At 44.1% G+C, this 14877-nt stretch overlaps 1 protein-coding gene and 1 pseudogene across 1 annotated transcript in view; both read right to left on the bottom strand.

Moving 5' to 3' along the window:
- Positions 1-14877, bottom strand: part of LOC145413230 (multidrug resistance-associated protein 1-like) — a 682216-nt gene that overhangs the window by 303614 nt on the left and 363725 nt on the right. The window lies entirely within an intron of this gene.
- LOC145413134 (uncharacterized) lies at positions 993-11574 on the bottom strand (annotated as a pseudogene).

The raw sequence follows: 14877 nt of genomic DNA, 5'->3' as shown, positions 1-14877 counted from the left end.
TCACTGAGGATGGTGTCGCTCTCTTGCAGACATTGGGCAGGGTAGCAGCTTTGTCAGCTCTTCTGTTGGTAACATTTAGGGCCCACTTTTAACTGCTTGGCTGCATCGATGTGTCTTTCCTCTATGATATTATGCTGAAGCTTCCTCCAGATTTTGTGGCCTCAGCGATAATTTCTTGCTTGAAGGTAGGTTCCACAACAACATCACCCATTTTTTCCCAATCTTTCCACGTCGTCCGAAAGTGTTTAACACTAAACTCTTTTTTGGAATTTCTTGGATTTCGACATTAGTTAGCAGTTGAGTCTCAAGGTAAGCACCTCTTCTTGATTGGGGGAGAATGTCTTGTTTATTAGATTGATGTAGACATTAATGGGTCATGGATATTTTTGATAGCTGCCGCTCAGGTTACCTTACTTTTTTGGTTTGACCCGATGATCGAGTTTCGATGTTGAACCATCATGTCCTAGAATGCAGCGTCAGTGGTTGTCCTCAAGGCTGTATGTATATAGCATTAAACCAATTTTCTTTTGCATTTGCGTATTTGGTTAGAGTTCACAGATTTATTTTAGGGGTCCTTTATCCTCTCCTTCATGTAATTCCTCCTCAGTATATTATAAGACCCAATCATGATCGAGCACAAGCAGGTGTTCAGTCCAAGACATGGATAAAAGAGCGCCCACCTCACTTGCTTAGTGCGGGGCAGAGACAGACGACCAATGATGGAGGACGCATCGCTTACTACTGCCTGCGACCCGCTGAGGTGGGCAAATAGTGACCTCAGTCTCCGGCAGCCCAGAAGAAGTTCAGGGGAACCGTGGTTTGGTTCAACGTCAGGGCGTGGTACTGTTTCATCCAGCGTCAGGATACTGGCGCTGATGTTTTTGTGCACCACCAGGCTGTAATTGCAACAAACCCTGGGCATAGTCAGCGCTCCCTCGAGGATTGTGAGCTGGTGGAGTTTGTCTCTTTGGGACTCCCAAGGGTCCTGAGGCTCAGGATATTACTGGACCGGGAGGCGTGGCCGTGCACAGCGGCGTATCATGGCCCGGAGGCAGCCAGGCCAGGGATCCTGGCAGTCCAGGGGAGATAAGCAACATAGTGGAGATGTGCATCACGATGGTGAAGGCTTTTTGTGGGCGTAGCGAGGGGGCTTTGCGCGTTCTTCTCCCCGAGATCTTTGAGGAGAACGGCCTGCTGAGCCTTACATTGCGGTATGATGACAAGGAGCAGATTGAGATGGTTTGGCCATGTGGAGAGGATGGAGGATGATAACTGGGTGCAGAAAATGAGAAATATGAGCGTCGTTGTAGGATTGAGAGAGACAGACCGAAAAAGACCTGGGACTAGGTCATAGAGTGTAACATCAGGGATAAGGGATTGAACAGGGAGTCTGCCAGAGGTTAGCCAGCCTGGAGAACCACAATTAGGTGACAAGACTGATGCATGCAAGCATTTCGGAGCCTTTATAATCGATACGATATATATATATATATATATATATATATATATATATATATATATATATATATATATATATATATATAAGAACAGAACAAGGAAAAACAAATGAATAAAAATAAAAAATTATCCATACACCAGATTACTGGTGTCCTCCATTCATGAAATATCTGTAACAGTTGGACTTGAACAGTTGTAGGTTGAAGTTTGGAGGGAATCAACTCTGGGGTAGCAAGTACCAGGGAGTTGCAGTGCGGGGAATGAAAGAATTCTGATAGGCAGAAGTTCTGTAATATGGCTGAGTGACATTCCAATCATGAGTGCTACCAGATAACCCGTGCAGCACGAGGGAAGGCATGGAGAGGTGGCACAATGACTGCAAGTTCATTTGAGCATTTGCCATAAAAATATCTGTAAAATAATGCAAGGGAGGCAACATTCCTTCTTACTTGTAGGGGAGGTAGTTTATTTATAATAGCAGGGTTATTAATAATTCAAACAGCTTTGTTCTGAATACTGTCTGGTTGTTTTAATGCAACCTCTCCACATCCATTCCACTAGGGTGAGCAATATTTAAGCTGAGAGTGCTCATGACCTTTATAAATTATAGGTAACTGCTCCCCAGTGAAGAAGTTACGGACTCTGTACAAAAATTCAATTTTTTTGTGGTGGTTTTAGTAAGTATCTAACATGAGAGGTCCAGCTAAGGGCACTGTTAAGTGAGATGCCGAGAATTTCAATACGTTTGGAGAAGAGAATATTAGTAGCACTGAACGTAATATACGAATCTGGCAATATCTGCCTATTAGTAAATTGTATATATTTGGTTTTACTAGCATTACATGAGACAAGGTTGTTTTGTCCCCATTCACTGATCGTAGATAAGGCTTGATTTATGGAGATGGCTGTACTGAGTTGAGTGTTAAAGATATTAGACTTTGTAAACGGATGTCTGTGTGTGAATGAATTATGAAGTGTTGAGTCATCTGCATATGAATGGATGGGATTGTGGGTGACAGATAAGAGATCATTAATATGAACCAGGAACAGAGTTGGTGCTAGAACTAATCCCTGTGGCACGCCGGCATTAATTGAGTGGAAATTGGAATATACATCATCTACTTTTACTCTTTTTTGTCGCTGAGATATAAGGAAAGCAGAGGAACAGAAGATGTTAGTTCATGAGAAAGGAGTGTGGACAGCAGGGAACGGTGCCATAGTCTGTCAAAACCTTTAGAAATATCAAGGGCTACTGCATGAGTTTCTCCATGTAGGTCGATTGATTGATGGATCGTATGAGTCAGGAGATTGAGTATGTCAATGGTGGATCTTTCGTGGCGAAACCGTATTGTATATCACTAATTAAGTTATTGGATTCAAGTTGTTTAACTTTGTGCTTATAAATTAAAATTTCAAATACTTTACCAAAAGATGAAATGACAGCTATTGGTCTGCAATCAGAGGGGTCAGAGGAACTTCCTTTCTTTGGAATTGGGTGGATATTGGCTTCTTTCCATGAATTAGGGAATGTAGAAGTACGTATGCATAGTCTGAATTATTTAGATAGAACAGAGGCAAGTTCTGGGGAGCACCTCTTCGAAACAATTGGAGAAATTGCACTTGGGTCTGGAGCTTTGTTGGTAGGCAAGTTGTCTAGGATGGATTTTACGTATCTTGTCTGTATTTTCAGCGGAACAATTTCAGGAGGGCCTAGTTCTAGTACTGGGACTTTTTGACTGATTTCCTCTATGGTAGAATTTCTGCCAAAAGTATCTGCTTTCCCACGTGGGTCATTTGTAATGTTGCCTTCTGAAGATTTTAGTGGGGGAATGGATGATGCCTTGTTAAAGTTATTATTGATAGAACTGAGAGTTGACCAGAATGTTCTATTGTCATTAGGGTTGTTAAGTAGTGTTGATGATTGATTTTGAAAAAAAAAGTTTGATATAGCAATGTATTACAGCTTTTGCATAGTTTCTAGTGCTTTTAAATTGACAGAGTGATTCAGATGTTTCTTATTTTAAATAGGAGTTATATGCTAATGACTTTTGGGCCGTTGCTCTGGCACAGTTGCTATCAAACTATTTTGAAGAGTTTGATATTTTAGTTAACTGTTGACTTAGTATGAATAAATCCATACCAGCTAGTATTAAGTCGCAAATGTGGAACTGGATAGAACTGGTATCACTCGAGAAGAAAGACTGCCATAGAATGTCAGCAAGATAATTTCTAAGTCCATTCCAGTCTGCCCTATCAAAGTGCTTTTGGGTCACCCTGACAGGTTCAGAACGGGGAGGTTTGGGGGGGGGGGCTAATTAATGAGATTGTGGTCAGAGGATCCAAGTGGTGACAGTACTTCTATCCCGTGCTGATCTGGATTATTTGTCAGGAATAAATTCAAGAAGTGGGCATTATGGTCAGGATTATCTGGGATTCTGGTTGGTTGCTTTACCAGCTGCGTGAGATTAAACGATTCTGCAAACAGCTTGCACTCTAGACCAGCATCGTCAGCCCTGACAGAATGCAATAACCATTCAATATTATGTACGTTAAAATCGCCCAATATGGTAATTTCGATGCAGAGGGCAAGGGTAAGGTTACTCAACTGTGTGGATATGGAGTCAAATGCACCGAGTTCTGAAAAGTATTGGGGAAGCGATAGACTACACAGATATATTTAGTAATATTTAGACAGTTTACACAATAAGTAATCAAAACTGGATGAGCTGAAGTTTAAAATTGTGTCAACAACATATTGAGATTTGATATAACAACAGGTGCCACCCTTGTTTCGGAAGTTTGTGAGGAGATGGTAACCAAGAAAATAAAATGGGAATATTGCGGTAGAGGGTGAGATTTGTGGTTGTGTGAGGAAAAGGGCCAGAGGAGATATGGACTGTAGAAAAAAATGAACTAAAGTTAGATTTGTGGTGAGGCCACGGATATTGGTGAAGAATGAGGCGGCACCTTGATTTCTCCGCCGACGAGCACGACTGGAAACCTCAACAGTCGCTGCCGGGACAGTTGTTTGATGTTGACCGGGAGGACCCTGTTCACCCAGCCCTACCCTGCCGGTGGTGGCAATCCGAGGTACCACCTCCTTTGATAGCAATGATGCAGCGGCCATTGCATCGATGTGTGGTATATATATATATATATATATATATATATATATATATATATATATATATATATATATATATTAATCCACACATTGCCCACAATATCGTAAATTGCTATATTTGTTACTCACCAGGCATTCTGATGCTGTATATTCCTTAGCCTATCTTGATTAATTGGAGAGGTCGTCAGTGCAGATATCCATGCACAGTTTTGATCTGTACAGTACCATAATGAATCAAAAGAACCAGCGTAGGTATACTGTGTAATGAATGCATGTTCATAAATTAAGATGACTGTCAAGTACCGGATTAGATGAATTTATGGATTTAACAACGTAATGTTCCCCTAATATAAACTTAATTCATTATAATAGAGTTTACTGTACTGTGAATATCCAGATCCCCATATAATCGTAGTAGCCTGCTCTGGAGAAGCCACTCAATGGGAACAATCAGAACATTTAAGGGAAACTTAAGAAAAAAGAATTACAAAGCAACATGAATTTAGGAGTATACTGAATCTGAGGCTTCGTTTCGCCTCTACTTCATGTCCCCAGTGAGGTCAATGAACCTTGCTCCAGATCTACTGCACTTCTTCCAGTATGTGCAAAACTAAATGATGATGATGGCGGTGACAGTGGTGGTTGCAGTAGCGGCAACTGTGAAAGTGGTACTGGTGGTGGTGGTGATGTAATAAAGGCAGGTGGATGGAGGCTTCTACTGTTCTAATCTGCCCACGTAATAGTGCCACAAATTATAGTACACAACACAGTTACCTCACACAGAACATTGACAATACTTCAGTATAACCTCAACAAGAGACCTCCGAGTATGCTTAAATGAGATGACTGGGCACTAGTATCAACATCAACAACTGACCCAGTAAGAACATAAAAAGAGAGAATTACTGCAGTATGCCGACTGTCTCATGCTAGGCATACTCTACAAGACTGTGACCAAACTACTAGAATAAGACAAGGATAACAAAAAAGAAGGAGCTCCCCTGCCCACCTAACCTTCCAGACAAAACCGACAGGCAGGATAAAGTGACAAGGAACACCACGCAATACAGAGAAACTGACGAGGAAATTTTATAGGAAAGTGAGAGAGAATAAAGATGATTGTAGCCAAACCTAAAATGGAAAAGGAATGAAGTAGTAAAAGAGATTTTTCATATCCAACCATTACTTGTCATATGTTTATTTTGCCTATGCCTGAAACTCTCAGTGAAAGGGGCAGCAGTTATATCACTACGTAGCTTATTCCATCCATCCACTATTATACTGCCAAACCAGTTTATACCTCATTACTAAAACTGAATTTACCTAGTTTGGAACCATTAGTTCGAGTTCTAACTGGCATGCTCACGTTAAATACCGTCCCAATATCTACCTTATTTATTACACTCCTCCAGTTAAACATCCCAATTAAGTCTCAATTCTACGCCTTTTGTTTGTTTGTTTGTTTTTTAAGTGCAGGTATACTCTTTTCAGTCTGTCTGTTTGCGATAGTTTCCGAATATCATGCATTATCTTTGTCATTATCTTCTGTATATTTTCTAACAAATTTATATCCATTCTATGACACGGACACCAAAATTGCATGGTATAGTCTAAATGTGGCTTTACTAATGCTAAATGAAATTACTATCTGTCTATCTATATACCTAGGCTGCTTTCCCCAAAGGAAAGGGAGGTCGCCGAGACAGGACGACTCACTCCCCATTTACTCATCCATTCAAACACATTCATTCGCATCTTTGCCCCAAAGGGGAGAGGGGACAGAACCTCACCGCACCACATCGCACAAGGGTCAACTGCGCAGTGCAATCAGTGACATCCGCAGCAGGGTCCGACAGGAGAGCTGGTTTACCTCTGCCACATCATAATAGACCCATCCCCTTACCCGCATCTGACCTGACTAGCTGATCAGACCAAATGCGGGAGACTATCCTCTCAGGGCTGCGTCATCATTTATTCACTCACAAATTCTCTCCATTTATTTCTGTCATGCACACACACTCTTCCTTGCTCAACAGACATCCCTCTCTCATCCAGCGCTCTCTTCACACTGTCCATCCATCCTATTCGTGGTCTCCCTCTCAGCCTTACACCTCTCACATCAGATATAGTTATCTTTTTCACCAAACGCTCATTATCCATTCTCTCCATATGCCCAAACCATCTCAACACCCTCTGCTCAACTCTACCAGCCATCTCCTGAACAACTCCAGTTCTCCTTCGCACTTCATCATTTTGCACTTGATCCATATGCGTCACTCCACACATACTCCTCAGACACCTCATCTCCATTACATTCAAACTTTTCTTCTCTGTTACACCCATATTCCATGTTTCAGCCCCATATAATGCAGTCGGTACAACAACACCCTCATACAGGCTTCTCCTTACGTCCATTCTAAGCGAACGACATCTAAACACTTTTTTCATTCCTCCCAGCACCTTATCCACTTCATTCATTCTAAACTTCACTTCTGCATCTATTCTTCTATCCACAGCAACATGTGACCCTAAATATTTAAAACACTCTACCTCCTCAAGCAACTCACCATTCAAAACTGTATTCATCGCCCTACCATCTACCGACCTCGTACACTTCATCACTTTACTCTTATTCTCATTTACTTTCAATTTCCTCCTTTCACAAACCCTTCCAAACTCCTCTACCAACTGTCTCAGTCTCTCCTCTGAATCAGCCACCAGTGCAGTATCATCTGCAAACAGCAGCTGCTTCAGATTCCACTCTCCACCATCAACATTCACCAGACTCAGACCTCCACCTAAAACTCTTGCATTCACCTCCCTTACAACACCATCCATATAAATATTAAACAACCAAGGCGACATCACACATCCCCGTCGCAGCCCCACTCTCACGGGAAACCAATCACTCACAGCATTTCCCACTCTTACACACGCTCTACTATTTACATAAAAACTTTTCACCCCTTTCAGTAACCTACCATCAAGTCCATACAATCTTAAAACAGTCCACAAAGCCTCCCTATAAATTCTATCATACGCTTTCTCTAAATCCATGAATGTCCAAAACACATCCTTGCCTTTCGCTACATACTTTTCACACACTTGTCTCACAGCGAACACCTAATCCACGCATCCCATCCCTCTCCTAAAGCCACACTCCTCATCTCCAATTACTCCCTCTGTACCCTCTCTAACTCTCATAATTAACACTCTACCATACACCTTACCTACAACACTCAACAGATTATACCCCTAAAGCTAGTACATTCATACATATCATCCTTGCCTTTATACAACGGGACCACATAAGCACTTGCCCAGTCAATTAGCACCATACCTTTCACAAAGTACACATTCAACAACCTTATTAACCAGTCAACAAAAGTCACTCCACCACCCTTCATGCATTCCACAGCACACCCATCCATACCTGCAGCTTTCCCTGTTTTCATCTCCTTTACTGCCTTCTCCACTTCTTCCTTCGTGATCAAAGAATCATTCAACTCTCTCAACACATTTATTCCTTACACCCTTCCATCCGCCACAATCTCAGCCACCCTTTCCTCCTCTACGTTTAACAGTCTTTCAAAATACTCTGCCCATCTCTTCCTTACTGTATCCATCTCTATTAACATCCTTCCATCCTCTGCTTTTACTCGCTCTTCCTTCCCAGACTCTCCCTTTCGCACCCTTTTAACCTCCTTCCGGAACATTTTCTTATTCTGTTGAAAATTCTCAGTCAGCCGCCTACCCCACCTTTCATCTGCTGCCACTTTAGCATCATGCACAGCCCTTCTCGCTCTATTCCTCTTTTCCTTATACCTCTCATATGACACCTCATCCTTTCTCTGCAGCCACACTTCATATGCACGTCTCTTCTCAGCCACAACCATACTTACCTTCTTGCACCACCATTCACTTCCCTTTCTTACACCACCACCCACACAGCATGCCCCACCACTGCACTCTTAAACGACTGCCATTCCTCCCCCACACTGCCACTTTCCTGATCTTTCACTGCATTCCACTCATCTTGCAATTTCTCCTGATACTCTATCATTTTCTCTCTTTTATCCAACTCACTCACTTTCAAAACCTCCCTGCCACATCTAACCCTCCTAGCTCTCACCGATCTCTTACCTACTCTTAACTTTCCCTCCACCAGGTAGTGGTCAGACATACCTCCACCCTCCCCTCTCAGAACTCTCACATCCAACAATCTTCCTATTACTTTCCTAGACACAACCACATAGTCCATCAATGTTCAATCAACAACCATTCCACCCTCCTGTCCCACCCATATATACTTATAAATATCTTTCTTCTCGAACAGCGTATTTCCAATCACCACCTCTCGCTCAACACACATCCCTATCATTCGTTCCCCATTTTCATTTCTTCAAGGGAAACCATGCATACCAACTACACCTTCAACTGCTACATTTCTCACTCTAGCATTCAGATCTCCCATCATTACCACATTCACATTCGCTCCAAAACTCTGCAGACACTCATCAACATCATTCCAGAAAGACTCCCTCCCTTCTTCATCCCTTTCACTACCAGGCCCATATGCACTCACAAACACCCACAACTCACGTTCAAATTTCGCTTTCACCCACATCAGTCTCGATGACACCTCCTTCCATTCAATCACACACTGTTGTACTTCCGGACTCACTAACAAGGCCACACCTTCTCTTGCCCTTCCTCTATCAACACCTGACAATCTTCCATTCACACTTCCATAGTCTCACCCCTCCCTTTCAGTTTCGTTTCACTCAAAGCTAACACATCCAACTTTCTTCTCACTACGACACTATTACTTTAAATGCCCTATTGCTTACTCCTCGCAAAAAAAAAAAAAAAAAAAAAAAAAAAACGCTGAGGGGGACACTGACGTGGTGGTGGGGCTTGAAGCATTGATGACAGTACCACCTACACTGGAAGGTGTCTGGTTGGTTGGTTGGTATAGATTCGTCCATGTATTATGTTAGTATGGACACGGGCAGATGAAGCCCGTCAGTGAAATAAGCGAATTACTGTAGGTGCGATGTTCGGGGGGGGGGGGATGCCTACTGCTGCTGCGGCTGCTGCTGGACTGTGCCTGCAGCTTTGCTGCTGTGCTGCTGGGCTGTGCCTGCTGCTGCTGCTGCTGCTGCTGGGCTGCCACTGCTGCCGGGCTGCCGCTGCTGCTGGGCTGCTGCTGCTTCTGCTAGTGTGCTACTGCTGCAGCTGCCACCGGCCTCCCCCCCCCCCCCAGTCGTGCCTATCTTTGTGGTGCTCGGTATCTGTCGGTCTCATGGACCAAGCACCCCCACTACATCCCTGGTAGCAGAAGCCTGCTGGTGATGTTGCTCATCTCTACCCATCTGTCTTAGGCAGGTTTTTTTGCCTCCCCACGTGTTTGGTGTGTGTGGCGTCCATTAATGCTGGGAAACGGGAGTCCTGGTGGTTGCATGATGCTGCATGATGCACCTTGCAGCTAGCAACACACCTCTTTGGTCCCCTATTCTGGCTAGACGGGCAGCCTGGTTGGGCCCAACAAGGTCAGTCGGCTGGTCACTTGTTGGCATGGGTCAAGTGGGCACTAGGGGGCTGGTGGCTCCTATCGTCCTTGACTCACCATTGTCTAGGTCGTCAAGTGGTTACCTACTTATACTCCCTCACTGCCTTTGGGTTGCCAGTGGTGTTATCCCTGGCATTTGACTACCCCTTGTTGGCTTCCCTGGAGAGTGGAGGGATGAGTGAATGAACTATATTGTATAGCTTTATGGTTTCTATTATGAAAAATACTGTTGATGATTCGGGAACTGTTCCAGGCCTATCTCAATCCAGATCTCTTATAGCCACTCTGGAGCCTCTCCAAGCCCCTGAGAACTACTCTCATTAGCCGCAGCATCCAGTGCGGGCTAGGAAGCGTTCACGTCAGGTTAATGCAGCTCTGGGATTGGGACCAGATGAGAAGGAGCCTGAATCAAATGAAAAATATTTAGTGATGAAATCTTCATTGGGTGGGTCAATGATAGATTTTGACATTTTTTATCTGCAACTTGCCATTGTGTCTGCATATGGCAGAAAACCAAAAATCTCTTCACAGGGGGATGAAAGGATCCTTATCAAGGCATCCTACCCAGAAGAGAGCTCCTGTTTAATGGCTCTGACCTCTGTTTATGGTGTCGATGTTTCCTGTGTTCCTCATGCAACCTTTAACCAATGTAATGTGTAGTTATTTCCCGTGACCTCCTCCACTACTTAGAGGCACAGTTGTTGGAGGTAATGCGATCCTCTGGTGTGGTGACTGTTGATCGCCTGCAAAGGAAAATGGAGTGTAATCTTGATTCCAACACCGACCTTGTTCCTGACATCTGACAAGTTAACGTTGTATACATCTGTGAAAATGGCTTGCCTATCACTTCTGTGATGCCAAATGTGACACCCCCAAGGCGATGTTTCCACTGTCATGGGTATGGACATGTTAGCTGATTTTGCTGCCATGCACAGGCTGGCCTTCCTGGTGTCCGTGTTGCCTGTGGCAGACCAAGTCATACCAGTGAGTGTCCAGAACCCCTTAAATGCTATCTCTGTGACAAGCCTCAAGCTATCTTCTAGAAACAGTCCTCGATACTGCCTGGAGAAGGAGGTTCTGTCAATCATTTAACATGAGAGGGTTTCATTTCCTGAGGCAAAGAGGAGAGCCCATTTTTCTTTATCCAGACTGGAGTTTCTTTTGCTGCTGTCCTTTCTGGAGTGTCTGTGCACTGCCCTGTGTCTCAGAAGCTCCCTCGACCGATTTCATTATCCACTTTTCCATCTGGTGATTTGCTGGATGCTATCTCCAATGTCAGAACTGTATGTAAGACTTGTGTTCACCCACCTTCTATTCTGACTGTTTCTTCTCCCACTTCGGTGGCTGACAATGTGCTCACTTCCGTTGTGGTGGCAGATGTCCACGTTGATGGGTCACCACGTCCCGCCTTGTCCAGCATGCCCGATGTTCCATCTCCATCTGACAAATGTCACTGTGGTTCTCCAAAGTCCTCTGGGCCTGAAGCTTGTCCACCTAACGTCTCTGTTGTGGAACCTTATGTCGACCTCTTTTCTGTTCTCTCTGCCCTCGAGGCTCTGGGGTCTAGCCAGGTGGAGGCTGAAGTTGATGGTTCGCCTGTAGTTCGGTCCCCACCTGGGGATGGTGTTGTGCAAACCATTGGTGCTTCGGTTCAGCTGCCTTGTGCATCATCCTCACAGGGTTCTGGTCCTGTGGACTTTACTCATACTTCTAGGGCTTCTGGTGGTAGCACTGGCTGTCCTACGTCACCCAGGGCAGCGTTCAAGCCACCTTCCAAGCAAACTGTTAGTCCAACTAAGAGGAGTGTTGTAAAACTTTCTTCCTCGTCCTCAAGTTTGACTTCGGATGTCCGGCATATGTGGAATCCTGGTGCTAAGCAGCTTCTTCGTAAGAGCCTTCCTAAGCATCAATTCACTCCCACTCACTTGTCAGGAGTTGTACAGTCCCGCACCAAATTCTGATCCTCCCCCCACTATGAGTTCTATCATTCAGTGGAACAGTTGAGGTTTATGTGCCAGCTGAGAGGAACTGTGCCATTTTGTTGCACAAATTTCTCCTGTATGCATGTGCATCCAGACCATGGTTGGTGATTCCATTCCTTCTGGTCCTTTTGGCTACCGTGCCTTTTATTTTGACCCTGTGCCAGGCCAAGGTCGTCATGGAGGTGCTGCTATCTTCCATCACCAGGCTATTCCATACACTCATCAGGACATGTGCACTCCCTTACAAGCTGTTGCTATCCAGATGTATGTACATCATGAATACACAGTTCGTAGTCTTTATGTTCCTCCTAGAGCTACTGTCGAAAGGGCAGATTTGGAACACCTTATATAAATAGTCATCATCCACTATGGAGTGACAGTTAGGCCAAACCACGGGGTGTTATGCTGGCTTCCTTAGTGGAAGATGAGGAGTTGGGCATTTTAAACTCCAATAAGATAACTTTTTTCCATAGCCAGAATGGAACATTTATTGCCACTGACTTGTCCTTGTGCTCAGCTGGTGCTGTTTTAGATTTTAATTGGGATGTGTTGCCACACCTGTATGGCAGCGACCATTTCCCATTACTTTTAACTGCTACTAAAGGTGGTGCTCAGCCTCATCATCCTTGCTGGCGTCTGAATAAGGCTGACTGGCCACTTTTCATGGAATTAAGCTGTATTGCCCTTTCTGTTAATAAGTTTGGCTGTCATACTGAGGCAGTGCCTTATTTCACTTACGTGTTGCACTCTGCAGCCCTATTATCTATTCCAAGAACAAGGGGTCAGCTTCCTAAACGTCGGGTTCCATGGTGGAATCCTGAGTGCAGTTCCACAGTGAGAGCCAAACGAGTCACCTTCTCTTGACTTCATCGTCAGAGTGGGGTTCCTCAGCATTTGATGGCATATCAGAGGGCGCAAGCTCATATTTGGCAGGTTTTAAAGGAGGCCAGGTGATCATCCTGGAAGCATTATGTTCCTTCCATCAATTCGAGGACTTCCCCCACTCAGGTGTGGAACTAGGTAAGGGAAATTTCAAGAAAATTTTGTTATTTTCTCCCCTCCTGTTTTATCTGCCACAGGTGGAACTGTGCCTGATCCTTTTGCTGTTGCAGAGTTGCTTGTTGATCATTTTGCCGATGTCACAGAAGGATACAGAATCGTCTTCAGCCTGCCACCGTCGGCGCCTAGAGTCTCGTGGTCTCAGTTTTGCCTCTTCTGGGAGACTGTGTTATAATGTCCCTTTTTCTGTTTCTGAACTCCAGGCAGCTCTGTCGCAGTATCATGATTCCTCTCCTGGCTGTGTTGATATTCCTTATGCCTATTTATGTCACTTATCTGATGAGTTTCTTTCTTTTTTTGCTGTCGTAGTTGTGTAAGATCTGATGTTCTGGTGAGAGTCCGGCATGTTGGGGTGTTGCTGTAGTTATCCCCATCCCCAAGCCAGGTAAGGACCACCTACAGATGACGAATAATTGGCCTATTTCTCTGACTTCGTGTATATGTAAAGTTCTGATAAAGATGATCAATGTTAGGCTTGTGTGGTTTTTGGAGAAAGGTGACTTCTTATTCCCTGTCCAGTCTGGTTCTTGTAAAGTGACATCTATCTCTGATGCCCCACTGTCCTTGGGATCTTCTGTCTGTGATGCTTTCTCCACTAACCAACGCCAGGTCACGGTCTTCTTCGATCTGGAGAAGGCATATGACACTGCCTGGTGTCATGGCATTTTTCTTCTCATGAATTTGGTTTTCATGGGCACTTGCCTATTTTTATTCATTAGTTTTTATCTTACCGTTTTTAAGGGTCCTAGTGGGTGGAGTGCTTTCTAGTACCCGTGCACTAGAAGATGGACTACACAGGGGAGTATCCTTAGTGTTACTCTCATTGCTGTGGCCATCAACAATGTCATCTGTGTACTTCCTGATGGTGCATGTAGCTCACTGTATGTAGATGACCTTTCTATATCCGTCACTGCATGTAGAATATCTCTGACACGAGGAAAGCTGCAGCTGGCTCATATTAGAATTTCTGTGTAGGCCGAGTCTCGTGGTTTTCGTTTTTCTTTAACAATTACAGTGGCTCTACATTATTGTCGTCTTTGTGGGGTTCGCCCTTCACCCAGACCCTGACTTGAATCTCTAAGGTCGGAGAATATCCTGTGTGGAAGAGTCTCAGTTTCTGTGTCTTCTGTTTGGTAGACGACTAACTTGGGTTCCTCATATTTGTTCAGTTAACCCCTTAACCGCGGGTATTGTTTTGGTCTGACTGTCCTCTCCCGCGGGGGTTTCAGCTAAATGTAAACAAACCTTTAAACCTTAATAACTCTGCACAGAATAAAGCTAGAGAAAAAAATAAGGTACCATTAGAAAGTACAAACCTTCAGCTTTCCATTGATGTAGGTTTCATGACTTCGTTGACTTTCACAGGACGGGAGAGCTGCTAGAAGTGAGGGGTGTGAAATAACTATTTTACGCCCCACACACCAGTACCAAATGCCAACCACTCTCTCATAATAGTAATATAAACATATATGAACACTGTACATACGATAAACACCCACTCTGTGTTCACTGAGGTAGGTAAAAGGCACTTCCTGCAGGCTGCGCCCGCTCTTCACTGCGGCTGCGCCTCACTTCACTGCGGCGGCACCCGCTCACTGACGTTTCCTGCGATCTTTTCATTCTTTCTAACTTCTAATATTATTTTACATATAATATGGGCAATGTACATTATATTTACAATG

The sequence above is a fragment of the Coenobita brevimanus genome, chromosome 95 (genome assembly GCF_032717465.1).
Source record: "Coenobita brevimanus isolate Jiangsu-jjx chromosome 95, ASM3271746v2, whole genome shotgun sequence".
Lineage (NCBI taxonomy): Eukaryota > Metazoa > Arthropoda > Malacostraca > Decapoda > Coenobitidae > Coenobita > Coenobita brevimanus.
The sequence above is the reverse complement of the archived record's forward strand: the minus strand, read 5'-3'. Positions and strand labels throughout refer to the sequence as shown.